This window comes from Mastigoproctus giganteus, chromosome 10 (genome assembly GCF_048544385.1).
Source record: "Mastigoproctus giganteus isolate SK-2022 chromosome 10, ASM4854438v1, whole genome shotgun sequence".
Lineage (NCBI taxonomy): Eukaryota > Metazoa > Arthropoda > Arachnida > Uropygi > Thelyphonidae > Mastigoproctus > Mastigoproctus giganteus.
Window position 1 is genome coordinate 158084188 of NC_143584.1, and position 23286 is coordinate 158107473.

Consider the following 23286-nt stretch of genomic DNA (forward strand, 5'->3'; position numbering starts at 1 on the left):
TAAGATGTTTTTGAAATTTTTAAACTTCTTTTCTTTAATTGTAACAAAACCACCAATCTTGGATTTGTATACAGGCAATTGCTAATGGCGCCAAATAAATTCTTCTTCCTCTTTCAGTTGTAATTTGATAACTAATATTGTATTCAATATTGTCTTTCTGTTTTCATTTCATTTCAAAAAATGAAATAAAAATGTTATCGCTGATAAAGCAAATGTTGGATAGTAAGTTTTTAAAAAAAATGAAATGTTAAGAAGTTGCGTTTGTCACGTACTGCAGACTGTGGGCGGTGGATTTTAAAAGAAGAATGATATATATTTTATATTTATTTAATGTTATTTATTTTAATTTTTTTATTTATTGTTCCATTGTAGGATGTGTTGTCCACCTTATTTTAATTTCCCCACTTACACATCTGACTTTACTTTACAGGAGAATTCCAAATTCGAGGGAACTTCTTAATTATTTATAATTCCCCTCGGACAGGCTGAGTGTTCAAGAATGACAAACAACACATATATTAATATATAACATAACATTTTATTTACACTTATATACATAATATAAAAATTATCAACTCTCAAGTACATATTATTATTTCTCAAATTTGTCTATGGGTTAAACAATTATATATGGCAATTAAATACAGTGGTTTTACTCTAAACAAGGTTATCCACTTCAATATAACTCAATCAATATCATTACATAAACTTATTTTAGTTTCTTCCTTCTCCACACATGAACAATAATTACTTAAGAGGTTTAGTTCACACTCTTTCTCTTATGTAAATCTTATTCTTACCTTATAAATTGATTTAGGAATTTCACTCTTAATTTCTAATTTAATTAGTGCCCCATTTTGTCTTGGGGAATGTAACTTCACAACTTTCTTTAATCAAGACAGATAGTACATTTGACATCAATTTCTGGACTAATGCTGGTCCCAAGGGTTAGCTACTTCCATAAGGCTATTCTTTCTTTCTCTGTATTTCCCTACCCTTCCCTTCCAAAATATATCATACCTATATGTTAAACAATAACTAATATCAAATTTCAAAATTTCTCTCCTTTGCCTTTCTACATATGTCTAATTATACATTAATCAAAACCCAAAACTAATTTATCTCTATATTTATGCATATACAGTATTTATATCTTTGTATATCCTTTCCTTAACATCTTTCTAAACATTATACTAATCTGATATTAGAGTTCCAACAGTCCTTTATTTGTGAAGGAGAATACTATATATATCTAGTCACTTACTTAATTTTACGAATCGGATTTCTCCGTTTTAGGGCCTTCAGCTCCTTGTCTGGGAATGGCAGCATCGTTTACCAACTGCATTCATCTCAGAACTTCAAGTTTCTCCATGGTCTGTAGTCTGCGTCTGGATATGGCATTGTGTCTTTTAGGAAATCATGGGCTCGCCTTCGATACTGCTACTTAACCTTCGGTTCAGGTATTCTGGCGGACTAGGAATTACAACTTTATCTTCTCAGCTCACTTATCTGCGCCTTGCCTTTATCACTGCCTTCAGATAGTCGACTAGGGTTATTTCTCTCCGTACACAACACTTATTTGCATGCTGGCCACTTTCACTATCTTCCGATTACGGACTAGGCTTATTTTCTCCTTACCAAGGCTCCTACTTTCAGCTTCACAAGGCTGGTTCTTTCGGTTTACCAAGGTTCCTCCTTTCACTTATTTTCACCTGGCCACTTTCACTTCCTTCCGATGACGGACTAGGCTATTTCTCTCTACTATATTTCTTCCATGACCAACTACTCGACTGTTCTCTTTTATTATGAAACTCATCTAACCCTTCTTAACCCACTGACTGTACTTAAACTTATCTTACTACTCCATCTTAACTTTGTCAGAACATTCTCAACTAGCTGACAGGACAGGACAGGACTTATCTAATCCCACACAACTATTACTCAATTTTCCCACTAACACTGTTAAAAACTCACGTCTGTCTTCCTTTTCTCATCTCCACACTAACAAAAAACCCAACTCTGTGTTCTTTTTAACCCATTTCCACAAACACCGACAAAACAACTGTGTCACTTTCCTAACTCATCTTCACAAAAACACCAACGAAATCTCAACTGTGTATCTGTTTTTGTTTCTCCCCGTTCACTCACTTTTGTCATCTCAATTCCGTACCGCCTCCTTATGTCGGGCATGCCTATTTTCTCAGATTTTAGCCAATCTTCTCATTTTGTCTTATTTTCATCATTTCCTATTCGTCCTTTAAAATTTCTCAAGCTGTATATTCATAGCTCATTTTAATAAATTTCCAAATTTTTCCCAGGCAATCCGCTGCTTTGAAGTTCGCCGTCACCTTCGCCATCCCTCGTTAAACTTAGCAGATTTATTTTACATTGCTCTAACAACTTTGCCATCGCCGACAGTCAGACGCAAATACCTGGCCGATATCTCGGTGTCACCGGACAAAGGGATGTCCCACAATGTTCAGTCTACAGCCCTTTTGTTCCTCAGAGCCATAGATATTCGCACCTGCTCGCCATTAGTCCTGTCTCCATTCCCGTTGTTATTGTTTATTCTTTGCCACGGTGGGAACTGAAATGTCTGAAGTATCTCTAATTGCTAATAGTTTACCGCTCCCTTCTCTAATTCAACCTTGTCTAATTTTTAATCCTTGTGAGTGACCTGGAATAATATTTGTGACTGAAAATGTTTACTGTCCTATTTTGCTATTTTCTAACCTTTATTTTAAATAAAGCTCACTCATTTCTAAAATATTAACATGTAAGATTTTAAATCTTACAACACTACTAATATGCAGTTTCAGAACATGTACTGAAACTTGTTTTTTTGAGTACTTTTATGCAATGTGTGAGGTGGGATGGGAGAAGCACAAATTCTGAAATTTTACTGACCTAACATAACATTGAAGTACCATTTTTATATAAATATAATTTAATTTAGAGTTTTCCTGTGACAGATCTAGAGATGCAACTTTCTGTAAATACAAGTATAATATATTCTGATATCTTGTTTGTATAAACGATTCCCCGGAAAAATAAAGCGGTCATCCATATACACAGCAAAGGTGTACTATGGATGTCCATTCCATTTTATGCTGTTAGGGAACTGTACATTTAGCTGAGTGGACACTTAATGGAAAAGAAGTCCGGATAATACTACCTTTTCAGAATGAAAACAAGGGACGTGTATCTCACAAGCACCTAGACACAAACAAGAAAATGCTACCACCATCTCCATTTCATGAAAAGGTCCCATTAACACTAGGTTAACCATTTTTCCGTCCAGTGAGCTTGAACAATAATGCTGTTGCTTCCATTTTAACATTTCTCTGGTTCCACTCTAATACAGAGACATTGCTAAGCGGTGGGCGGGGGCAGTGGCATATCCAGGTATCATCGTAAGGGGAGCATAGCAACCAGGTCCAGGCCTAAACAGTGCATCTAATGATATGAATGTTTTTTTGTGTAATTATTTTAAAATGTAAAGCTTCTTATTCGGAAATAATATTCGGCTCTTCTTTCTGTTTTCGATCTGATATCGCAGTTACATGGATTCTGCCTGGTACTGACTGATTCTTCTAAATTTAGGAAGGATCCCTAGCCGCGTGAAGTAGACTAATTTCTGACAAATAGGCGCTATCCTATTGCTAACTTTTATTTCTGGCTAGTCATAAAGAAAGTTTCTGTCTTTTGTAGTAAAAAGGAAACAACTTCATTTCCGAATGGGAGGAGCATGTTCCACTACATAATGGACGTAGTGAAACATGTTATGATGCTACCTAGACCACTGATTGCATAAAAAGGCATTACATGCCTTTTTATATAGTGGAACATTCCAAGTCGTGCTTTTGTTCCGCTAGATTTGCCATCTTTTAAAAATCCTTCACCTGGAGATGATGGGGAAGGAGGGTTGTGAAAGCAATCCTGAAAATTTTCAGGTGAAATACATATTTTTTAGATTACTTTCCAATTTAAAAAAAATTATTTGTTAAATGCTATTTATAATGAAAAATATATTAAAAGGAGGCTTTTGTGAAAACTATTCACTTGGATAGATTTGTTATTTCTAGTTTAGGATCTTCTCAACGCCAGAGTATAAAACAGGAAACCAAAATTATCGATTGCGATTTTTTGAAATGAAAGTATAAATTTTCTGGAGAACATCACTGGAAGAAGTCCCGTTAATTATGGGCGTGATTTAATTTTTAAGTTTATTTCAATTTTATGTATCTACTTAATAATGTATTTTTATAAAAAAAATTATAATTATACAACTATTGTATTTTAATTAAAATAAAGATACACTTATAAAAATTGTGATATGTCGATCTTGTGATCGTGCTTATTTATAAGTATCTTGCTAGAGGTGTACACAGGCTCGCGCCCGGCCCTCAGGGCCGGCGGGTAACACGAAGGTTGTTCGGGCTCGGGTACAAATAATCGTAATGAATTGTTATTTCAAACATTTCCGGCTATTTCTTACATATATATTTTTTAAATATTTTTTTATGTACAGTATTTAAATTCTTTAAAATTTTTTAGAAAGAATGTTCTTTAGTTGTCTGTTGACACTTTTAATTGACCAATAAGGCGCACTTCGACGACGTCTCCTAAATTCACAGAAATTTGTACTCTTTCGTGGAAATAACCCGGTCTGTATTTGCAGTAAAGTAGCCTTAACCAATTAAGCGGGTATTAAGTTACAATTTACTTTACATCAAGAGTATTTTACAGTATACAATACAGTATTTCTTAAGTGTGATACCGTTAATCCCTAATTCCGACAATGCTCCCAAGAACATCCACTTGTAACACTTTCTAACCGCTTCTTTGCTATATCCAATACTGACCAGAAATACAGGTATGATGAATGCTTAAACATCATTCATACAGTGAATTTCCAGTGACTGAAGTTAGTCAGTTCTAATTTTTGAATTTAAGTAGAGGTGGATATCGATATTCGTTTTGGAAATATATTAAATATCGTAAATTGAAAATTTATTACATTTTCTTTTTTATATAATTAATATTGATAATTATTGTGGATAATTATTATTGTTATATAATTATTAATTTTGAATCTGAAAGTTTATTTTTTTTATTATTATGAAACTTCAAAGTAATGCTAGCGATTTTATTTATATAAAAGTTTCGATCGGAGTGGGATTAAAATCGGTTCAGGGTGGGGGAGATATGAATAAAAAAAAAATGTAGGCCCGTGCAGACCTCTGTATTTTACTCAGTGGGACAAGCTGCTGGCTCCTGGTTTAAAACAAGTATTAAGCTGACTTAAAGAATGGGAATTATGATTTTAAGACGCTAACCGAGTTCCTGTAAGCCTCACACTAAATTCAAATGAACTATATTTTTGCATAATACAAGTAAATAAGTGAACTATATAATTTTCTTTCATAATATTTAATTTTTATGAAAGCCCCAGTATAAAACTAGTATGATCACCCTAGTCGAACGGTAAAGTGCGAGAGTGTAGACGTGTATGCTCTTGAACAACCGTGGTTCAAATCTCCGCGACTTCTACTAAGACGGTGATGTTCTTGTATTATCCTCTTTATTATGAACTCCTCTGACTTTATTTGGTCGTCCCGGAGTATAAACAGAAAATTTATTCATTCATTATTAGAACCTAATATTAAATAAAAGGACTACGAAGTCCAACATGGAATATTGTTCCGGATGTGGGAACAATATTCCATGGTATGACGGATTTGGATTTGTATCAGTAGCTGTTTAGAAGAAAACAAAAACTCCAAGAACGGAAAAGAACAGAGAAAAAGACACTGTGCTAGCCAAATAATCTATTAATTAATTAATTAATTATTGCGATAATGCTTCCTTCCTTCCGTATTATAACTTTATTTTTTGAAATCCACTCCACCCTTCCTGAATCATCTAGCATTTTGTGCGTGTGATGTAATATTGTCCAGCTGCCACTGCAGTAATAGCAGTAGTGATTCATAATTTATTCCAAGGGCCAACAACCTACGGTACTTGAGTCAAAGTTAACAAGGAGACGATTTCACTTCATTTTTTTCAGTAAAATCGTAACAAAGAGAATAAGAGACAGAGGCGCGTGCATTTTAATTTAATTCGAAAGTGAAGTCTTATATGCATTTTAAAAACCTTTGCTCGTTTATTTTTTTTATAATCCGACTTGGAAAGGTTGCCAACCCCCGTTTTTTTCGCCTCCAGTAACGTGACTGTCTTATCGTTCAAGCGAATGCCATATTCAATTGCTTTATTGTGTTTAATTTGCAACAGTGCACTCTTTGTGCTGTTGCAAATAGCTTCTACGAAAACAACATATGAATGGCATTTGCGTGACCATGTACAGGTAGATACTTAAACTCTAGTAAGGTTGCATGCACTGTTCGGAACAACTGTATGAAGAAATAAAATAGCGTACAATAAAGATTAAAGCTGGAATTATATTCAAATAGAATTAACTGGCACACAGTTAACCCAACGTATGCCTGATGATATTAACAAACGTCAAAATTGCAGTCCCCTTTTAACACCATAGTTTCGTATCTGAAGAGTTAATGTTAAAAGAGAAAGAACTCAATCGAATTAACTGCTGCAATAAAGAATATTATAGGATCGTGGACAGAATAATAGTATAATTATATAATCTTAATATGTTGGGAAAAGGACGATACCTGGTGAGTATGAGCTTGGCACACCCAGGGTCCTGAGCTGGATACCATCTCTCTCTCTCTCTCTCTCTCTCTCTCTCTCTCTCTCTCTCTCAGGGTAACTAGTAATAATAATAATGTTCATAATTCATAACAAATTAATGAAATAAGGAGGTAATAATTAAACCGCGCGAACGATTTTAAAATGAAATTATTGTGCGAAGAAGTTGAGGGTAAATTAAATACCTTACAATACGTCTATTTTAATAGATGACGTTTCCGAATTTAACACTGAATCCAGAAACGTGTTGAATCCTACCATCAGCCTGGAAAAGGAGCGGAAACCAATATTTAACAGTAGTTTTTTTTTTTTTTTTTTTTAGTTGTCGCTCTGTTAACATCAATCATTCACAACCTTTTTCAGGCTGCTGGAAGAATTCAACGTAGAATGATAGTTGACAAAGAATTACGACTCTATAAACTGCGGATGGTAGGTTGCAAGTTCCGAATAGCATAACAGGCCATCTTACCATACCTCAATCAGATCACCTGCGAGTGATCTGATTGTGGTGCATTAGGCCTTGAATGAGTTGAGCAGGCTCAATTCTGATGGGATTCTTCTTCTTGCTCAGATTACAAACCTGAGGGGCATAAATTAAAATTGAGGAAAGACAGTTGTAGAATAGATGTGCGGAAATTTGCCTTTAGCCAGCGGGTAGTTGATTGCTGGAACAAATTTCCATCTATCGTTGTGGTGGAAGTTGAAAGCTTAAATAAATTCAAGGAGGAACTAGACAAACGTTTAGAGGGAATGGATGTGTGAAATGGGTTTTATTTTTGGCTGATGCTACGTAAGCTTGCTTTCTTGAATCGCACGCTACTACTGTTTTCTCGCTGTGTGTGTGTTAATCGCCAATGCAGCTGAGGCGTCAGTATATTGTGTGTAATTACGTGTGTTCTTCTGTCGGTTTGATGAACGAAAAACCCTACTTTCCGGGAGATAAAACCAAGCAACGCTCAAGGTTGCAGATGTATTTTTATAGTAATAAAGGTCGTTGGAGGACGCTCTCTCTAATGGAGTGCTCCCTATCATTATATAGCAAACAAGCGTAAGTCTTGCAATTATTAATAATACTGATCCTTCAAAAAATAGGTAATATAAATTTCATATCCAGTTAATTAATTTTGCGTTAACACAAAAGCAAATGAAGACCAAGGCCGAGTATGAAGTGCATCAGCTGCGCGTGCCAAGGCACGCACAACCAACCGACGCGCTTTCCTCGCATGTTCGACCTTCTATGTGCGATGCATTACAAAAATCAATAAACTGCTCTCATAAGCTTTCACTTAGTCTGATTAATACAGCGTTTGCGTTGTCTGTTTATTTTATGATCCTGTGATACCTGAACGTAAAAATATCTTATGTTCGACCTATAATTTTATTTTCTGGTCTTTTTAGTTCTTACCATATTCGCGGAAAAGGAAACAGAAAAAAGCTGGATTTACCGGTATACGTTGTTAGTAATATCCTTTGTATCACAAAACGATTTCCCATTTTACTAAATTCATGCCGAATATCCAGAAAAGGTTATTTACCCTTGTTTAGAAATAAAAGTCTAAGTTACAGCATAAGGCCGCCGTGATCGAGTGGCCAACCGCGCGGGTGTATTAGTACACGTGCCTTGAATGACCGGAGTTCAAGCCCGTGACTGCTAAATACGGTGCTGTTTCTTGTATTCTCTCTATCATGAACTCCTCTGACCGCGTGGTCGTCCCGGAGTATAAACAGAAAATATATTATTATTCATCCTGCTGGCGAATGGGGGCTGTATTGAAACTTTCTTTTGACGGGGAAAATTGTATGAGAACAGCGTTTATCCAAGACTGGGCTCTTCGGGGATTTTAAAATAATTTAATTTTATATAGACATTGCAATTGTTACTTATAGTAATTTATTTACAAACTGAGTACTTACTACTTGTAAGTATATATAGAAATTACTGTTTTAGTCGTATAAGAATTTTTAGATTTTTTTTTTTTTTTAATTCTAAAAAAGTTAGGTTTCAGTACAGTGAAACACCAGTGCGTCCTTCCGCTCGATCTGGAGGTTATTCGCAGGTACCTCCACAACTGTCTATCAAGGGGCATATCAGCAACTATCCTTGGACACTCCATCAATAACCTGAGTGAAATCAGGCAGGAAAAGAAACAAACTGCCACCCTACTACTTCAGATTTGGCAGGACAGATGGACTGCTACCAACAAGGGCCCAATCACCAAGAAATTTATACTTTATGTGAATGCCGTATTTTCCAAGTCTCCAAATTGGTTCTCTTCTGGTCTTTATAGCACCTACTTCATTACCGGACACGGATCAATAAACCACAAACTAACATCCATGGGAATCATTGACAACCCCTACTGTGCCTGCAGTGAAATAGAAGACTGGAACCATCTAGTATATACCTGTCAACACTATGAGGACCTCCGCAGCATCCTGTTTACTCGTATACAAGACACCCCTCAAGAAAATGAACACTTATTCATCACAGAAGAAAACTACTACTACTACGAGTGTACCAAGTTTGCACAAGCCCTCTTCGCAAGACGGAGCACCCTATTGCCAACGCAGAATAAGAACACTCCAAACATTTGATCCTAACCTAACTGGCCACGTGATTCCCCAGTGGCAACTTACGCCCAGCTCCCTTGGTGTGTCTTATTTATCCTCCTCCCCGGGTTCTCCTTTCACCTGATGGCGCTTATTGCTCCATTGATAACCTGGAGGATACCTTCGCCTACATCCTCCATATTTCTAGCTATACCCTCCTACTTCCCCGACTAACTTTTTTTTTTTTTGTCGTCTCCGTCCAGGAAGCTCTGGCGACCCTGGCGGAGACAAGCCAGAGAATAATGGGTAGCCTGGTTACCTCCTAGTGGTGAGTGCAGGCAACTTGGAGTCCCACCAGGGGCCCTGAGGCCAAATGCCAGGACACACAACAGAACCTAACGCAATATGTTAAATACAACACACAACACTTTTCTGGCATTTACAGTAGTCCTGTATTTCTTCGCAGAGTACATATGGAGCAGATGTGGGAAACCACAGGTGGCGCCTGATCCTAATACTATGCACACACCACAGAGAAGTAACTACTCTGTGGCACACACTATGCACCTGCCTCGGTGTAAAGAGCCCTGGAGTGAGGCGTGCAAAGACCTAGGAGGGATTTTTTACGAAATTGGGAGAACAAAATTACAGCTAACACGTGGGACGGTTTTGAAAATGTGGAGAATAATAGAACATATGGGACCCGCACTTCGACGAGCGTAAGCAGCTGTAGCTGAGAGGATGGTAGTACAATAATACAAAATACACTTTTAGAGCATAAACAATTAATTAATAAATAAAGGCTTTTTTGTATTAAGTAAAAATTAATGTAATAATATTATGTAATGGTATATGGTTAAATGAATTACAAGTAATAGCATAGAAACGATAGAAAGAAAGAATATATAAATAAATGATCATAAATCAAGGTACACATTTATTAAGGAGCTACAACATGACCATGGTTTATGGAAGCACAAAGTATTTCGATTAGCCACACGGTTTATTGCAAGTTCGGCAATTATTTTTTGAAAAATTATTTTAAATTTTGTACATCTAAACTGAATGGCAGCCATTCAGTTTAGGTTTTCTGCGAACCATTGTGTTCAATAGTCTTTAGATGCCACTCTAAACGCTATCGAACAGGCCAAACTAAGCCGGAAATCGATTTGGAACAAAGAATTAAAATTACACTAGTACTGATTAACTTTTTCTTCTTGTGTCACAATACAGTGGTTTATGGGTTGTTTTTTTTTTAAGATTGATTCAGTACTGCATTATCATTATTATATTATTGCAAATGATTTGTTATAATTATTCAGAATCCATTCTATGATAGACTATTGCGTGATTTCTTTCTTCTTCCGCATACCCGTACCTACACCATTTGTTCTACGAACTCAAAAGAACAGAGAAGGGCAGTGAAATCCAGCGTCTCTTCCTACTTCCATACAAAGTCTAACTCAGTTTCCAATGACCCAAGATCCCGACGATTCTATTATGAGGGTCTCTAAAAATATGTAACACCAGGGTCCCAAACTACTTAAATTCGGTATTCTGTCCATTTTTAGCATGAATAAATGCTAAAAATTGACGGTAATGTCCTAATATTCCATTTGTACATTTTGTTATTCCTGTGCCAACTGAACAAAATTTCCATTTTGTTCAGTTTTTAGAGGCGGGTACTGTTCTCACCATCTTACCTTCGCTGCCAACCGAAGAAAATTGAAAAGACAGAAATATTTTCCCAAGACTGAGTTCTCTCAAGACAAATACACACATACATACTAGAGCTTAGTATGAGAGAACTAAGATGATTCAATTATACACTACTGTACCTTGGGGACTACTGTATAAGTTGACCATTACTAAAAAGATAGAGCAGGATGCATTTCACACAGTAATAGCAGATGGTAGGGAAACAGTTAGTTGGGAGACAACTGTTAAAGTTGTTATAGACAAACTGTTTCCCGAGAATTGTATAAGTAATGATACTCTTGAACAGTGTGAGATAAGAGGATAATAGAGATTGTCAACGATGAGGATATCTCTCTTTTTACAGCAGAGGAGTTACTTGTAGTCAGTAAACAGATAAACGTTGATAAGACTCCGGGGATTGATTTAATTGAGAACAACAGTATCAGTAAGTTACTAGAGATATACCCTCCAGTTCTGCTTAATATGTATAACAAATGTCTATTGGAAGGCACATTTCCTGTTTTCTGGAAATGTGCCCTTCTGAAATTGTTGCAGAAACCAGGTAAAGAAAAAACAAGCCCCAGGAGCTTTCGACCAATATCGATGTTACCTAACCTAGGCAAGTTGTTTGAGAGATTGATTTTCCAGCGATTAAGCGAATTCATGAATTTACACCACATTGAGTTGCCATTTCAGTATGGTTTTAGAAAATCCAAATCTACTGAGGACGTGATTAATGATTTAGTGCTTTAGTTAAAAATACAGACAGTAAATATGTTCTTGCTCTGTTCATTGACTTTGCCGGAGCTTTGATTCAGTCTGGCACGAGAGTATTTTTTACTCGTCAAGACAGCTCCATTGTCCAGGGAAAATATACCGGGTTGTAATAAGCTATTTAACTTCAAGGCAGATAATTGTAAGGGCACGCCATTTAACTTATAGGAAATTAGTGTCTAGGGGATGCCCACAGGGATCTGTGTTGGGTCCCCTATTTTGGAATTTGGTTCTGAATCAATGGCTTAAATTAAGACAAACAGTTTGCCATAAAATAGCATTTGCGGATGATCTGCTTATCTGTATGCCTGGTAACTCAAAAAGGGATATTGAAGAGAAGGCTGCAATGGTTCTTCAAAGTCTAACATCATGGGCTACTGTAAATAAATAAATTAACAGTTTCAGAAGAAAAAACAGTCATGATGTTAGTTAAAGGTCACCTTGATATCAATCGACCACCAAAAATTTTGTTAAATTGTAAGCAAATAAATTTGTTACCCAAACTAAGTATCTAGGCGTTTTATTAGATGCTAGGTTAACTTTGTTCCACATCTGAATTATTTGATGAATAAAATTAAGCGTTTTAGTGCAGCAGTAATAGGGATTTCTAGATCATAGTGGTGGTTACGTAGATCAGTTTTAAATCTTTATTATATGGCAGCTTTTCTGCCAATAGTGACTTATGTATCATCAGTGTTGGTAACCTGTGTGAATAAGATTAAGTTTAAAGCCAAGTTAAATTCTGTGCAAAGAGCAATGCTGTTGGCAATTCAGAGGGCTTGCAGAACAGTGTCAACAAATGCCCTGCAGGTATTAGTGGGCCACATGCCGTTAGATCTTTTTATAATATATAGAGCTTTCTCTTACCATATTAGGAAGCATAATAATTTCACGTGCTTAAACATTGTGTGTGACCTTAACATTCACCCTAAGGTTGAAAAGAAAAGAATATATGCGAAGTTAATGGAAATCTGGCAAGCTAGATGGACGGATAGTATTACTGGTGCGGTCACCAGACATTTTATTCCAAAAATGTTTCTTTTTCATGTTTTAAACTGAACAAGTAATTTTTTCCTAGTATGGAGACTTCTTTTTTGTTAACAGGGCATGGTTCTTTGAATAGAAAATTATATTATTTTGGATTATAGTCAAACCCTTACTGTGTATGTGGTGTTGAAGAAACTTGGTGCCATGTATTGTATGAGTGTTTGTTGTATGAGAATTACAGAGCTCAATTAAAGAATGTAATTAGTGATTTGAGATATGGAAATTAAAATAACTACTTGTCAGATTATAAGTTTGTTGCTTTTCAAAGGTTTGCTATTTCTGTATTTCTAAAAAGAAGACAGTTATCAGCCTGAATATTTGTAAACTAATAGCTGTTTACAGTATAGATTTTTTTCTCTCTCCCCCCCATCCTATTCTTATCCTGTTTTTTTTATTTATTTAGTTTATTATTACTTTTTTTTGTTTGCTGGCACTGTGGAAATTAACATAGTGCCGGATAAATTGCCAGGGTGAGATTTCGGTGGGGGGGTAGAGGTTTTTTTCCTCCTACCACCCTGGTCTTTTTTTTTTTTTTTTTTTTTAGTATTTATTCTTATTTTAGTATTTTTTCTTTTTTGTTGTGTTTGCTGGTAATATGTAAGTAACTAAGTGCGGGATTGTGGACCAGGAAGGTGTTTGTTTAATTTTTTTATTTATATATTTATTTAATTTTTTTTCTCTCTGCCCATAGGAGTAGCAAGCTTTGATTCCTGAATACCTGTGCGGGAAGGAGAGATTTATTAGTTTATTTTATTAATATATTATTTTTTTTTTTTGTAAATGTTATTTTTTTATTAGTATTTTTTTTAATAATAATACTAGAGCTTGCTCCACCTTTTTGATAAGTTTCTTAGTACAGTATTGCTGTTTATTTCAATAGTAGTTGTCACCATTCTGAAAGCTATTGACTGTGATTTTGAGAGCGCCACCTTCAACCAAACACGTGAAATTTGACTAGATGAAATTTGTTTGGAATTAGAGCAGTATAATAAAAACTAAGTTCATAAAAATAAAAAAAAAAGACCCTTGTCCTTTCCATTTTCTTCAGTTGGTAGAGGCCATGTACTCCTTTCACCATCATCTTATCTTCATTACCATGCTTGCCTTCTTAAAAATGGACTTCAGCACTCACATCAGCACAGGGTCTCAAGTAACCACATATCTTCTTTACATGAAAATTGTTGTAGGCACGTTCAGAACAGCTTCCAGTGTACTTTTTTCTGCTGTTTTTATATTTTCTGGAATCTTAATGTTTTTCTTTAAATTTTATAACTTTTTTTTCATAATTAGCGTACTTCCATAGTATCCCGAAGCCTTCCGGATTTAAATTTTATGCTAAGGTTTATTTTTATTTATTTTTCTATCGTTTAAATTAATGGGTCAGCCAATTCATGGTGGAGATTCACTCACTATTCCACCGACCACTGCAGTAAACAGCAAATTGATCTTTCAGATTAAGAGGGTAATACTCCAATTCGGAAGACTACCTTCTTCCGAATTAATAACTATCGTATTACATTGACAAGCGCCTGTACATCAGACAGCGTGACGTGACATGCCGTGACTACGGAGGCATTCGTTAAAAGAGAAACTTAACATGTACTTAGTTGTCATTGAACCAAGAATTGCATTTTAACTGGAGAACTGCAGCCAGTTCCTGAATATTGTTGGTTCTAGCCCATAAAGCTGTAATAGGGAAATTTATTGATTAAATTACTTGAGCAAAGACCCCAATTTTGGATTTTTTTAGCCAGCCCGGACTCTGTTCTTTGATATAGGGAATATATACACCACCAGGCCTCTTTTCCGATTTAAAAACACATCATGATTGCATATTTTTCACGTGTTATTATGTGTACACAGTATATTATTAAAATAAAAAAATAAAAAAAATCGAAGTAACAACGTATATTAAACAGAATCTAATATCAAAGCTAATATTGTCACCATATTATACCATCAACAATTGTAGATTTAGGTAGATTAATCTGGGGCACTGGCATATATATTTATAGAGACCCTAAAACAAAGTGAAACTACCACACCGTTGGGTTAGCCACCTTGGGGGGATGTAGAGCTGACCCAATAATTAATTTTTGTTGATGTTATATATAACCACATATATTAAACACAAGGAACTGAATGCCAAAAATAATTTTGATATGATATACAGTACTTGGATTTCAGGAAAGCTTTTGATATGGTTGCACATGGAAGACTGCTGTACAAATTGGAGAGGTATGGCATCAAGGGTAAGCTGCTACAATGGATAAAGGGATGGTTGAGTGGGAGAAGACAGAGGGTGGTAATCAATGGACACTGTTCTTTGTGGACAAATGTTATTAGTGGAGTTCCCGAGGGTTCGGTGTTGGGCCCATTGTTGTTTTGTATATTTATCAATAATATTGATGAAGGTATATCACGCTTAATGTCGAAGTTTGCAGATGATACAAAGGTTGGCAGGGTAGTTAATGACAGTAAAGACAGTATGCTACTCCAACTGGATCTGGATAAGTTGGGAAAATGGGCCGAGAAATGGCAACTGGAGTTTAACATCGACAAATGCAAAGTACTCCATATGGGTAGCAATAACCGAAGAGAAACGTACCAACTGGGTGGTACTACACTCAGGGAAGTGGAAAGTGAAAGACCTGGGAGTAATTGTGCAGCCCAAATATGAAGTTCGCTGAGCAGTGCAGCTCATGGAGTCTTGTCAATGATATATAGGAATTTTGCTAGCAGGGACAGAGAGGTGATCCCGTTATACAAGAAAATGGTCAGGCCACACCTAAAGTACTGTGTACAGGTCTGGAGGCCTCATTTTAGGAAGGCTGTAGAATTGCTAGAACCAGTACAAAGAAGGGCCAGTTGGTGAGGGGAACAAAAGGGTGCTCTTCTCAAGAAAGGCTTAAGTTCTGCAAATTGCAGGGCCTGTAGGGTAGGCACCTGCGAGGTGATCTGATTGTGGTGTTTAAGGCCTTGAATGGGTTGAGAAAGCTGAATGATGGGATTCTTCGTCTTGCTCACACTAAGAACCTGAGGGGGCACAGTTTCAAATTGAGGAAAGATAGTTGTAGAATAGATGTGCAGAAATTTGCCTTTAGCCAGCGGGTGGTTAATTGCTGGAACAAACTTCCATCTTTTGTTGTGGAAGCTAATAGCCTAAATAAATTTAAGGCTGAACTGGACAGGCATTTGGAATGAATGGGGGGGGGGGGGTGAAATGGGAGGTTTTTTTTTGCTGATGCTGCATAAGCTTGGTTTCTTGCATCGTATGCCTTGCTAATAACAACAATAATGATATTATTATTATTATTGCTACCTGATGGGGGTACTACCTCCTACCCGGTAGGAGTTACCAAATGCACAGGTGGTTGTTATGTCTGGTGATACTGTTGGTCAAGGAACTCTAACTATCCTGCAGGTGTTCAGGATTGCGACTTTCTGGAGTTCCTTGTAGGTGTTCTCTAGGAGACCTATTGCTGTTAGGCTCTTGTGTAGGATCTTTGGCACCATACCGATGGTTGAACGATGATCGGGATTGTCGTTAATTGTTGCATACGCCATATCTCTTTGAACCCCAGGGGCTTACATCTGGAGAGATGGGCTTGACTCCTGAGCTGAATATCATCATTCTTCTCTTTCCTGCTTTCTTGGTGATTCCCTTCTACTTATGTTTCTCTCTCTCTCTCTCTCTCTCTCTCTCAGGGTAATACGGGCATTTTTTTTTTTTTTTTTTTTTGGCTGGTGCAGCATCAGCCTCAGGCTTCCTTGCACCATATGTCTAATAATAATAACAACATCTTGTCTTAGGTCTGAATACTACCTGATATTTTCCTTGTATGTTTTCTGGAGGTTTCCAGTGTTGGTCACCGTTATCTGTCACTCAGATAGGTAGCCTTTGCCTTCTTGTCGACAAGGGATATGTCCGGTCTGTTGCGCAGGATTGTTTTGTCCGTTGTTATGGCGCGGTCCCAGTACAGATTGTGGGGTAGAGTCTAGTACTGCCTGAGGTTCGTACTTGTAATAGGGTACACTTTATTTGATCAACTGGTAGCTCCTTGCTTCTGATGTATTATCCTGGCGACCTGGTCGTGTCAACGAGTGTGCCCCGTCTAGGTGATCAATTTGCATCCTGCGGTGATGTGTTGGCATTGTTTACACGTGTCATCTGACACTCTGGGCTTCTTTGCGATGTATTTTCTATATTTACCGGTGTTGATTATCTGGTCTTGGATGGCGAGCATAAATCCTTCAGTCTCGGGGAAGAGTGTCCCGCTCGTGAGCCATGCATTTGAAGCCATTTTATGCATGTGGTCTTGATGGAGGTCATTGTAATGTCTACCATGGAGCGTCTTCTTTGCCCATCTTTCTAGCTTCGTTTGTTCTGTCTGGGCGGCAGGGGACTCATTGCTTAGGTTGAGTGGGGAATGCCACTTGTCTGTCTTCCTTATGTCCTGGTAGAGTGCTGCTGTGTTTTTCTGGAAGTAATCCTTGAGATTAGCTAATGCCGTCTTTGTGGGTTTTTTTTTTTTTTTTTTTTTATTCCGCGACGGGTACTGGTACCAGGTGCATAGAAATTGTTATTGTCTTGCTACTACCTATTATTATTGGTCGAAGAACTTTCTGACTATCCTACAGTTATTCATGATCGCAACTTTCTACAGTTCCTTGTAGGTATTCTCTGGGAGGACTACTGTTGTTGGTTGTTATATATGTGTTCTTTGGCACCTTACTGGGTTAACACGGTGATCGGAATAACTTCTACTTGTTCCATATGCCATATCTTTGACTTCCTGTCTAAGGGCTGTGTACTTCCTGACCTTTTCCTCGAGGTTTTCTGGAGTTTGTTGATGTTGGGTACCGTTTTGTTGATCAGGTAGGTATTATTTTCCTTCTTGTCAGTGAGAATTAGGTCCAGTCTGTTGGCGGGATCATCTTGTCCGTTGTTATCGCGCGGTCCCAGTACAGCTGGTGAGCAGGGGTCTCTATTACAGCCTGAAGTTCGTACTTGTAATATGGTATACTTTCTTTGATCAACTGGTATTTCTTCTCTAGCTTCTGATGTATTATCCTGGCTATCTGGTCGCGTCTGTGATTGTTCTCCGTCTGGGTAATCACCCTGTCGTTTCTAGGGCAAGGTGGCATCATCGACATATGTTGTCTGTCACTCCAGTTGGCGTTGTATTTTTTGTAGTTGCTATTGCTAATTGCCTGATTCATTCCATGACAGGTACTACAGGGACCTCCATTATTATCTCTCTACACATTAAAAAAGTTTTCCTTCTAGTGATATTTATTCGAGCCAATGGGAGAAGAGGACAGGGCAATACGTCACTATAATTGCACAGATAAATAATTACATTGTTGTCTTCCATTGAAAAACAGCTGCGTCCATAACGTTCACCAATCTCGTGCACACGCTTCACTGTCTAAACAATCAGTTCTGCTGTAACGCGGTACATATGTTCCTAAAAATCTCTCGTTATGGTATTTCGCCCATTAAAAACAATAGATCTTATGGGGAAAATAGGGATAGGGGCAGAGCACTCAAAAACAAAGTGTTCTGTATGGTAAGTAAAACTAAAAAAAAAAGTTAAAAATCCAATAAAATTGCTAACACAGGTTTAAACCTCTTAAATTTCTAATAAATATTTCTGTTCACTGACATTTTCCATTTTTTTTTTTGGGGTTGTAAAATTTAAAACACGAAAAGATAAGCAATCAATAGCGACGAACACGGGACACATAAATGAGACAAGTTTACGAAGCTTAAAAAATAGGAACGAAGAGAAGATTCTGAAAATTTATTTATATTTTTTATATGATTGAAGATTTCGGTGAAGGGGAAACACATTTCACCATAATAACGTAAAAACTCACACAATTCCAATTATTTTCGCAAATGCAATAATAGTAATAGAGGCATGTGATGCAAAAAAGCAAGCGTATGAGCATCAGCCAAAAAAAAAAAAAAAAAATTACACAACCATTCCCCTAAAATTTTGTCCAGTTCTCCTTGAATTTATTTAACCTATCAACTTCCACAACGACAGATGGAAGTTTGTTCCAGCAATTAACCACCCGCTGGCTAAAGACAAATTTCCGCACATCTATTCTACAACTGTCTTTCCTCAATTTGAATTTATGCCCCCTTAGGTTCGTAATCTAAGCAAGCGGAAGAATCCCATCAGAATTCAGCGTGCTCAACCCATTCAAGGCCTTATATACCTGAATCTGATCACCTCGCAGGTGCCTAGTCTCCAGCCGCTGCAATTTGCAGAACTTAAGCTTCCCTTGGTAAGAGGACCCCTTCTTTTCCCTCACCAATCTTGTTGCCCTTCTCTGTACACGCTAAAGCATATCTACCTCCTTCCTAAAATGAGGTCTGGAGACCTGTACGCAGTACTCAAGGTGTGGCCTGACAGAGGGACAATCACCTCCTTTTCCCTGCTAGCAAAATTACTATATATCATTGACAAAACCCCATGACCTGCTCTTGCAGCCTCTGCATTGCTCAGAAAACTTCATATCTGACTGCACAATTACTCCCAGGTCTTTTTCATTTTCTTCCACCTTAAGTGTAGTACCACACAGTTGGTACGTTCCTCTGGGGTTATTTCTACCCATATTCAGTACTTTGCATTTGTCAATGTTAAACTTCAGTTGCCACTTCTCAGCCCATCTGCCCAAATTTTCTAGATCATGTTGCAGCAGCACACTGCCATTAACAACCCTGCCAACCTTTGTATCATCTGCAAACTTCGACATTAAGCCTGATATACCTTCATCAATATCATTGATAAATATACAAAACAACAGTGGACCTAACACCGAACCCTGTGGGACTCCACTAATAACATTAGTCCACGAAGAGCAGCGTTCATTGATTACCACTCTCTGTCTTCTCCCACTCAACCTCCGTTTTATCCATTGTAGCAACTGACCCTTAATACCATTCTGCTCCAATTTGTACAATAGTCTTCCATGCGCAGCAATGTCAAAAGCTCTCCTGAAATCCAAGTATATGAATCAAAATTATTTTTTGCATCCATTTCCTTTGTAATCACATCATAATATCCAATCAAATTTGTCAGACAAGACTTTCCCTTAACAAACCCATGCTGTCTGAATTATTGTTGCAGTCTTGTCTAGAAGATCCTGCAATGCATCTTTAAACAGTGACTCCATTATTTTACCCGGAACAGAAGTTAAACTAACTGGTCTGTAATTACTCGTGACTGACATCTGACCTTATGATATTTGACCAGTGACATAATATCGAGTTTAATATCCGTTTATAATTAGATTGGCACTAACTGAAAAGCCAAATAAACCAGGAACTGCAAATTGTTTTTATTGTTTTATGGTAGTGACTTCCAGAAATGTGCTCCTCTGCTCACGCGTCACAAAATTTCTGTTCAAATAGAAAAATGTGAGTCCTGAAAACATGAGTCGGCCTACAATATCATGTGTTATCTTGTAAATACAGCGAATGACAGTGTGTCTCCGAACAATAATACAACTACAGTAAAAGGGAAATATGGCTGTCACACATTTGACGTTTAAGCTTTGTAAACTTGTATGTATTGCTGAGCAGGTCGCTACGTTCATCTTGGTGCCGGGTTTTGCGTTCACCTGGTGTTACTGGCAGACGAAATCGCGCATGAGCCAACGCGAAAATCTCGTTATACTTGCATTGTTTCGTAATATATCAGTCCCGTTAGAGCAAAATCGAGTTTCAAAAATGCGCGTTGTAGCAAAACTGACTGCACATGACCACTCCCGGCATCATTTGATGTTCCTTTGAAATGTCAGCTGCACGCCCGATATAGTTTGTGTATTTGTAAATAGTTTAGTATTTTGTAAATATTTTAGTCCTGCCCTTTCGGATGCAACAATATTCCTCATGCATTATGGAACCGGAAGCAAAAGGCGTTTTCCTAAATGACCTATGTAAACGCAGGTTTTGCCAATTACATAGCGATATTTATTCACCACGAGAATGCCGCGTGGTGGGGTGGGTTAGCCAATGAGAGAAGAGGGGTGCGGGTCACGTGGTACAAGTGGGCAGGAAATTGCTTCACTACAAATACGCAGGTAAATAATTACGTAGATCATTTCCCGATTAGATATCGATCAGTTCGTTTCTACAGGTGTCTTTACATAGAAAAGATTTGACTTATTCCGTCATGCCTCTACATGTTACGTAGAAAAGCGTGCGCGGTGGTTGGCGAGCAAAGCGAGCAGGGGTCAAAGCCCCGTAGTTATTATTATTGTACAATTTTCAATTAAATTTTAAATTATGGCGCTTTTTGGTTTAATTGATAAAATGTTTTGCTGTTTTTTTTTTTTTATTTGTTCATCATATTCTAACATCAGTTATGATAATTGATGCTCGTCTTAGGCAATGAAGTTGTTGACAAGGATTTTGTTTATCTTTAATTAATACATTATCATTATTGTATTTTTCTTTGTGTACTAATAAAGTGTGTTGTATTATATTGTATTACTATCATTATTTCATATAATCTCGATTCTAATAAACAGTGTTCAAAACACATTTTGCATAGCAGTTTTAAATTATACTGTGCAAGCGGATTCCGTTTAAGATAATTTCCTGCTCAAGATAAGTTGAAGTGTTTGCTCCCTTCAAAAAAATTACCTTAAAAAAGTTATTTTAAAATCAAGGTTGCTAACTGAAATATTGCATTTACACTATATATAAATTAATTTGGCTATATGGCGTTAAAAATCGATACTGGTATAGACATTTGGTCCGGTATTTTTATCATGTCATCATTTTCGTCAGCGGAAATCCCACTTACTTGCTGTAAAAACAGACATAATCAGATCAATATTTAATTTTAGTTACACATTCAAACGCGAAACAGATGGAATGCCAATTACAATTTATACCTTAAAATAACTGCAGAAACATCATTACTAAGTCCCGATATCTTCCAAGCCGATATAACCTAGGAAATAATGTACGTGAGCACTTGAACGCTCTAATTTAAACTAAAAATCAATTAATACAAAATGAGCTTAAGATATTTTACATTTCCTTTGCCCGAAACGTATAACATGAAACAAGCTAGAAGAGGAATAACTTCGATTCTTCTCCTCCAGTATATAAAATAGCACCCATAAGGGTTCTTCTATATTACATTTTTATGGCCCATTTACGCAACAGAAACCTCCCCCCTGCAATGCAGGGTTTTGCGTTACGTAGTTACGCCAATGTAAAGATCGAAGGAAATGGAAACAGAAGAACGGATAAAGAAAAGTAGTGCGTCTCAATAAACTTCAACATTTCCTTTAAAGTAAAGTTTACATTAATACGTATAAGCCAACGCGATTTTTTTTTTTTTTTTTGTTACAATCTTCGATGACAAATAAAATCGATTTTGTTTTCTTCTGCTGCTTCATTTCATGCAGTCATTTTGTTGTTCTATTTTAACGATAACAAATAACTCTACTGAAGATTTTGAATTTCTGACCTCTCTCTCTCGTATTCATTTCATTTAGAAAACTGTTTTGATTTATTTTTTCACTGCCGTAAAATTCTTTTACGACTTAATTAAGAAAATTAACGATAAGATATAGAACAATTAAAGAAAATTTTAGAAAAGAATTATTTTTTTTTTTAGAAAATTATCTTTTCTAAAATTATTAATAAATACCAGGATTCATAAATCCTACGACAGTGAAAATAATAATCGTAAATTCTGTTATTTATTATTATTATTTTTCCATCTATTTTTTAACTTTAATATTTACTTAAATTTCTCTTGTTTTGTAATCGTCCGTATTATAAGCCCATTTCATACAGAAGCACTAGAATCCTTGAGATGGGCAGAAATAAGCCTCTCTTGGTAGACTGCAAGGCGTAGAGGAGGTCGATCGGTTGCTGTGGATACCGACGTTGTCGTTAGTACCTGCCGCCTATCCAGTTTCCACAAGCACCTGATACAGTACTTTGCCGTCCAGACATTACGTATCGACCGCTTTTCCGGTGGTTAGTACACGGCAAAGACGGTGCAATGCGTTTATCTCGCTGTGTTCAAGAGTCTTTTGCAGACTCAAAGAAATCGTTCCTTAAGGAAATGGAACGTTCCTAAATAGGTACGAGTGGTAAATGGAGATGAACTACTGGTAGATTTTTATATTCACGTACGAGGCCAATAGCCATACACCCCCTTTTTTTTTTTGGGAATAATAGAACAGCCGATTGACTTTCATCGTTTTAACTCGCCGAAGAATAACCCCATTGGCAGCTGAAGGAGGAGGTAGGATAGATAAAAATGCAAAGTAATAGCAATGATAGCCAAAAGTGGTAAATATAAAATAAATAAAATATTAATAAAGAATGAAAAATAATTTTTCTTGAATTACTCCAGGATTATCCAATTAAAAAAAATATTATTTTTTAATTGGGCTTACGAAAATAAATTTTCCTGACGAGGGGATAAGGTCAGAATAGTT

The 23286-nt window shown here is 36.7% G+C and overlaps 1 protein-coding gene across 1 annotated transcript in view; it reads left to right on the forward strand.

Annotated features, from left to right (window-relative positions):
* LOC150079407 (G protein-coupled receptor Mth2-like) overlaps positions 1–23286 on the forward strand; it is a 37744-nt gene that overhangs the window by 7009 nt on the left and 7449 nt on the right. The window lies entirely within an intron of this gene.